Source organism: Suricata suricatta, chromosome 12 (genome assembly GCF_006229205.1).
Source record: "Suricata suricatta isolate VVHF042 chromosome 12, meerkat_22Aug2017_6uvM2_HiC, whole genome shotgun sequence".
NCBI classification, from domain to species: domain Eukaryota; kingdom Metazoa; phylum Chordata; class Mammalia; order Carnivora; family Herpestidae; genus Suricata; species Suricata suricatta.
This window is the reverse complement of record NC_043711.1, coordinates 72827176-72834804: the sequence shown is the minus strand read 5'-3', so window position 1 is coordinate 72834804 and position 7629 is coordinate 72827176.

Sequence of the window (7629 nt, the reverse complement as noted above, 5' to 3'; positions counted from 1 at the left end):
TATTTATTTATTTTGAGAGCAAGAGAGTGAGTGAGTGTGAGCAGGGAAGGAGCAGAGAGAAGGAAAGAGAGAGAATCCCAAACAGGTTCTGCACCTTCAGCACAGAGCCCAACATAGGGCTCGACCTCACAAACTGAGATCCTGACCTGAGCTGAAATCTAGAGATGCTTAACCAGCTGAGACAATCAGGTTCCCCAAAAGGTCTTTAGCGAAAGGGAGCACAATCCCAGATCTTTGGTTTTAACAGAGTAGGATGAGAGGTCACCAGAATAAAACCTACAAAAATGGCACAATATTTACATAAATATATATGGAATAAGAAATGAATTTTTTAATTTTTATTTTTAAAATCCAAAAGGATACTGAAATAATGACAAAGGAATAAAAGATTGTTAATGTTTAGCAGGCAAATTGAAAAACAACCTGAAATCTAATGAATGGATTAAACAGATTAGACACAGTTGAAGAGTCAGATACAAATTATATAAAATATAACTCAAAGAGCAAAAGATGAAAATTATAAAAGAGATGTTAGGAATGTGGGTGGTAGAATGAGAAGTTCCAGTACACACCTCAGTTTCAGAAGAAAACCAAGTGATGTGGAGATGTAATATGTGAGAGATAATGGCTAAAATTTTCCAAAATTGATCAAATTTTATGAAGTGCAATAAATTCCTAGCACTGAGACGTATTACAGTAAATACAGAAGGAAAGATCTTAAAAGCATCCGGAAAAGAAAAACAGTTTCCCTACAAGGAATAAAATTTAGAAAGCCAATTTCTTCTGAAGAGTAATGGAAAAGAGAAACAAATGTAATGCCTTCAAAGTGAGAAGAAATATCTTGATAAGCACTGAGTAATAAATGGAAGTGTTAAATCACTATATTGTACAACTGAAATTAATATAACACTGTATGTTAACTACACTGGAATTTTTTTTAAGTGAGAAGATATTAGTCAGCCTAGAATTCTATACTCAATAAAAAAAATCTTACAAGAAAAGGGCAAAACATAGATATTTTCAAACAAACAGAAACTGGGCAATGAGATAGCACTTCACACCTGTCAGAATGGCTAAAATAAACAACTTAAGAAACAGCGGATGTTGGCAAAAATATGGAGAAAGGGTAACCTTCTTGTACTGTTGGTGGGAATGCAAACTGGTACAGCGTCTCTAGAAAATGATACAAAGTTTCCTCAAAAAGTTAAAAATAGAACTACTCTACCACCCAGCAATTGCACTACTAGGTATTTATCCAAAGAATACAAAAATACTAATCCAAAGGGACACATGCACCCCAATGTTTATAGCAGCATTATCTACAATAACCAAATGATGGAGACAGCCCAAGTGTCCATCAACTAATGAATGGAAAAAGAAGATGTGGTATATATACATGCAATGGAATATTAGCCATAAAAAAGAATGAAAACTCGCCATTTACAACGACGTTGATGGATCTAGAAAATATTATGCTAAGCAAAATAAGTTAGGGAAAAACAAATCCATATGATTTCATTCATATGTGGGATTTAAGAAACAAAACACATGAGCAATGGAGAGAGAGAGAGAGAGAGAGAGAACGAAGAAATAGACTCTTGACCATAGAGAACAACTGATGGATACAAGAAGGGAGGTGGGTGGGGCAGGGGGGTGGGGAATGGGTGAAACAGGTGATGATGGGCACCACGTGTGGTGTGGAACGGTCAAATAACTATATTATACACCTGAAACAAACAAAATACTGTATATTACCTGGAATTTAAATGCAAACTTAAAAAAAAGAAACTAGGAAAACTTAAACTGGGTGGGTGTTAGTCTTATACTTTAAACTATATGTGTTTATGATATCCTCTGATGTCATATTTCAATAGAGAGAGACATACACAAAAGTGAGCGAGTCTACTCACAGTGTTTCCTATTTAAAGACCTAAAGAATGTGCCTTAGGAAGAAAGCAAATGATTCTAGAAAGGTAGATCTGAAATGCAAAAAGGGGTTGAGAGCAAGGAATATGGATTAAATGTGCAAAAAGCCGAACAAATATTGAAAGTATAAACAATTTAAAATACAGAATTCAAGACATACTCAAAATCCTGGACACCAGTGCATATAACTTACATAAGTCATTAGATTTAAAGTATCTTAAAATGATTGCATTGCTCGGGAGGCACATGAATATACTGATATTCATTTTAAGCTATTATTATGATTAAATAGCGCTTATTAAAATTTTCAGGGTATTTTCTAAAAGAAAGGAATATTAATTAATTTTTTAGCAAAGAGAAAACTAGGAGAGAGAAAAAGTTAGAGTTCAGTGAAAATCAATTTGAAACAAAATAAGAAAGGAGAACGGAAAGCTATATAGTTAAAAATAGTTCAAGAAGAAAGAGCAAAATAAAACAGAATCCATGAGTTCGAATATACCAGAAATGATAGTAAAGGTAATGAACTAACTCTGCAAGCAATAAACAAATATTACCAGAATACACATGTTTTAAAAGATTACTGAATTTTTCAATTAAATATTCCAGGCGGTCATATCTGACTTGCTTGGGACAAAGAGAATAAATATGGAGTTTGAAATCTCAGAAAGAAAGCTGTGGTAAAGTCACATCCTGCAAATCATTGAGTTTTATTTTTCTTTTGAGACATTGACTAAATTTTAAACTAGAAAGCCAACTAGAAAAATTGAAACAATTTTCTCAACCTCAGCGTTTTGTTCTATGCAGTGTGGCTTCTATGAAACTCAAATATACAAATAGCTCCAAGCTGAGCTGTGTGAGATAAACATGTGAGCATGGCTCATATTTGTTTATTTATTCAGCCACAGGGAATATGCTGATTCATTCCCCCTACAAATGGTCTTTGCACACAAAGCCAGAGTGTGTAGTCAGTAATGTTAATGTTTTTAATTGTTTGGCTTCATTCCTGTGTCAGTCACAAGTTATTGGACTGACATATTTTAAGCGAGATACCACCTTGGGGCTTTGGCGGGGGGCGGTCAGCCCTGGGGTTTAGATACCACAGGAAGAAGGAGTACCCATTTGAATCCCCCTCACCCTCCCCGCAGTCACCATTACCACCTCTGCATCTAACCACACCTCCTAATGTGGTGTGAACCAGTGTAATCATGAGGAAAATCATTTAAAGTCTTTCTAGATTGAAACTTCACAGGGTACCTGGGTGGCTCAATCCTTTAAACGTCTGATTTCAGCTCAGGTCATGATCTTGTGGTTTGTGAGTTTGAGCCCCGCGGTGGGCTCTGTGCTGACAGCTCAGAGCCTGGAGCCTGCTTTCTCTTTGTCTCCCTCTCTCTTTGCCCCTCCCCTGCTCTCTCTCTCTCTCTTTCTCTCTCTCTCTGTCTCAAAAATAAATAAATAAATAAATTAAATTAAAAAAAAAGAAACTTCACAACTAAGAATATGAAAATATTTGAGAGTCTTACACAGAGGAAAAAGGGAGATGGTGTGCAAGAATGAATGGGGATGGGCCGTGCTGAAGGAACAGGAAAACATTAAATCAGGTCAAGCCTGGCCTTGCCGAGGAGTGCTGGGTCCCAGGACTTGATCCTTCATTCGGTTGCTTTAACCTTAAATACTTGGGGATGAGCTAATGTTATTTTATCTCAGTTACTACACCTGGTGAACAGTCTCCAGAAAAGAACAGGTGTAGTGACCAGAGGAGAAATGCAGTAAGATATCAAAAGGCCCGATGAGAGAAAAAAGGGACTCTTCTGACCCTGGTGGAGGCCTCCCTAACGGGGGTCCGAACAACAGCAGATGATGCTTCACAGACTTGGGGATTTAGGAAGTCTGCATCTTCCATGAGGAGTTCGCTGGGGATTTCTCCTGTCTTGTATCACCACCTCCATAGGTTTCCACATTATTTGCCTTTATTTTAAGTTTATTTATTTACTTTGAGAGAGGGAGAGAGGGGGGAGGGAGGGAGAATGAGTGGGGGAGGAACAGAGAGAGAGGGAGAGAGAGAGAATCCCAAGCCAGGTCCACACTGTCAGTGCAGAGCTCAAGGTGGAGCTCAATCCCAGGAACCCATGAGTCCATGACTTGAGCTGAAATCAAGAGTCGAACGCTTAACTGACTGAGCCACCCAGGCACCCCAATTTGCCTTTAAAGAAATATTTCATCCTCTAACTGAGCATGTTGGCACCTTCCCATAAATCATTCTGCCATTCCACTGTAACGTCTACAAGGCAACTTGAGAGGAGCTTCCTGACTTGACTCTATAGCCTCCATGCAGCAGGTCCTGAATATAGAAAAAGGCAGGGGGCCTAGATTTGGTGGTTATGTAAATAGGAAATACAGCAAACTGGGAGTCCCTCTGTGCTTTGTTTCATCATCTATAAAATAGGGGGGGGGATCTCAAATATTAATTTAATATATTAAACATATTAATTTAATATAAATCATGGTGACCAGTTAAGAATTCACCATGTTCCCTAATAATAATTGCTGTTGTTACATGAGCAAGCACTTGAACTCTTGCCCCCGGGGCATTGCTGTGTGCACAGAGGAGAGAGCTACATGGTAAAACTGAAATAACCATTTGGTTTGAGAACCAAATATCTCTGCTGTCAGATCTTAGTCTCATAAGGGAGGTTGAGGGGAAGGTGTGCCCTGACTGACCACAGAGAGAGACAAACATAGGAGATTAGAGTGCACATGGGATAAGGAAAAGCAGGGGCCCCAAGCAGGAAAAAATAATTAAGGGGCCAAGGGGAGATGAGCCCCACCTCCATGGCCCAGGCTAATTGTTGGTTAGATTGGGTAAAAATTAGGGGGTCAAGCTCTGGCAAAGCTGGTAATGTCATTATGAGCAGAAAAACAGAGTATCAATCAACGGCTGCTGTTACGTAAAACCATCCTTCTCTGAAGATTCCCATAGAGAGTGGACCAGGTGTCTAACAAACTGTTGAATTCATGTTACCTATAATTGGATGGGAATACTTAGATGGAGTGTGCATTTTAGAAATAGATGTGTGATTACATTAAAGAATAGAAAATAATTTTCTGGAGGTTCTGATAAGAACTTCTTCACTGTCCATTCAATTATCAGGATAAACCAGAGTGTTTGGTTCCTTATGATCAAGGCTTGAACTGCAAATATCTGCACTTAAAAATCATGTGCTCTTATCAAGGAAAGAGCAAGTCATTTTTTCTATTATCACTATCTCCCTGTTGGTAGAAGGTCAGGTTCATAGACTCCCAGGGATTCATCAGAGATCTTCTGTGAGTTTTGATTGGTAATTGTTAGGTGGATGAATGAGTTCACTGTAAAGTCTTAGACTTTCATTGTTGGGGACGAAAGATTTCAAGCTTCTTTGAGCAGCTCTTCCAAATTCTTATCTTTTCTGATCATTTAATAGAAAGTGGAGAAGGAAGGTAGAGAATTGGATTGTTAGCCAGTGAGTGTCCTATAGAGGTACTTTAAATGTCTCACTAAGGCAATTGGAACAAGCTCTCATCCCATGGGGGGATCCTTCTTCCCCTGTGGTCATGATTTCTTACTCTCTGGCTGTACCTAAATGCACTAGAGTAAAATATTTTGAAAACTACTGTAAAACTCACTTTGGCTCACACCAATTACCACAGCCCCACCACAGGGCAGTGAGACCAAGCTGGTCATACAAATATTTACTTGAGGCAGTGTCAATGTGAGTGGGTCTCAAATATCATCTCTGGTCAACAGCTGCAGCAGCCTGGGAACTTCTCAGAAAGGCACATCCTCAGGCCCCACACTGGGCCCTTTCATTCAGAATCTCTTGAAATGGGGTTCAGAGATTTGCGCTCAATGATGCATGCTAACTTTTGGAGGGATTCCAATCTATGAACACCAGTTGATTTTTACTATTTTAACTGAAGTGACCTGCCAAGTTATGTAGACAAAAATAGTGTTTGCATATCAAAAAGTCGTGAATTATCGCAGTTTACCAACTATAAATGAAGTTTCTCAGGGAACCCAATTCTCTTCTAAAAACTCTCTTCCCAGAGCTGGACACAGAGCTCTAGACCATTGATGAAAAATAAACATTAAAAATAAATGAAGAATAAACAGTGATGCCAAGTCCCACTCCTAGAAATTCTGATGCCACTGGCTTGGTCTATAGCCTAGGCATCAGCCATTATCCCCAGTTGATTTGAATGTGCAGCTGCAATCGGCTAATTGCCAAAAATGGCCACAAATTATGCTCCTCCTCATAACAATACCCTTTGTAACATGTCTTTGTCTTTCCTCTCATTAAAAGGATTCTGTTTCACCAGTCCTTTGAATACGACCTTAGGATAGGTAGCCAACACGGCAGAAGGAGAGATTTGGAAAGTGTTTATGCATTTGTGTTTTTTTATCAGTTGCTTTTGGAACCTGAGACATCATCTAAAGCAGCTTAGAGGTTGACTCATGAGCGACCATGTAGAGAGAGGCCCCAACTGATCTACAGACTTGTTATAGGTTGACCTATAATAACCATGATCATCAAAAACATAGCCAGTCCCAATCCACTTGCTGACCTTAAAAGCATGAGCAAGACCAACCAAGATAAGACAAACCTGAACTAAGAACTGATGTGTTATACAGTGAGCTTAATAGTGGTTGTGTTAAGGCACTAAGGTTTGGGTAGGTAGAAGATAATGTTTGCAGTCACTGAAATGGTGACTCCAGACAGGAGAATCATTGAACCAAGGAGATTATTCCAGACATCCCTAGCTTCAGTGTTCCTTGGCTCAGCTCACCAGGATGCTCTGAGTTTCCTCCTTCTCTCTTTTCAGGCAATTATCCCAGTTCCCAGGACCTTCCAAAAGCCTCTTGATTCACTCAACTACCATCAAAAGGAGAAGGAGAACTGGACCATGAAAGCAAAAAGAGTTTGGAGAAATTCAAAGAAGATATATAGCACATATGTGAATCCAAAACATGTTTTTAATGAAGAACACTGAATAGAATATTTACTGTTAAGCATCTGATACAAAGCAGCTTGGTTTCTGGATTATATCCAGCACAGATTTAAAGAAAGTTTATGAGATTTGTGTATTAAATCATCACAAAGAATTTCCAGTATATGTAAAAAGATGAATTTCTTGAAAAAAAAAAAGACCAGCAGGAAATGAATAATGATTGAACATAACCCCTTATGTATAATATATGATGGTTCCAATACCTTTCTGCTACTTAGCATAAAATAAGCAAGCACTATTTTCATGGGGGAATACAGAGGGGTGGGTTTACTTTGACTAATATCTTGTCCTCAGTTATCTGTCAATACTCATTTGGCTTTACTCACCTCCCCACTTCTATTTTTTTTTTTTAGTGTATATTTATTTTTGAAAGAGAGAGAAACAAAGTGCAAGCAGGGGAGGGGCAGAGAGAGAGGGAGATACAGAATCTGAAACAACCTCCAGGCTCTGAGCTGTCAGCACAGAGCCCTACATGGGGCTTGAACTCAACAAGTAGTGAGATCATGACTTGAGCCAAAATCAGATGCTCAACCAGCTGAGCCACTCAGGCACCCCTCTGCACCCTACTTCTAATTTGATTGTCTTGCTGCTGTTATTTCCACTTGTTGCTTTGGTCCCCTTACTGGACTCCTTTTTATTTTCAGGTTTTATCTCGAATTT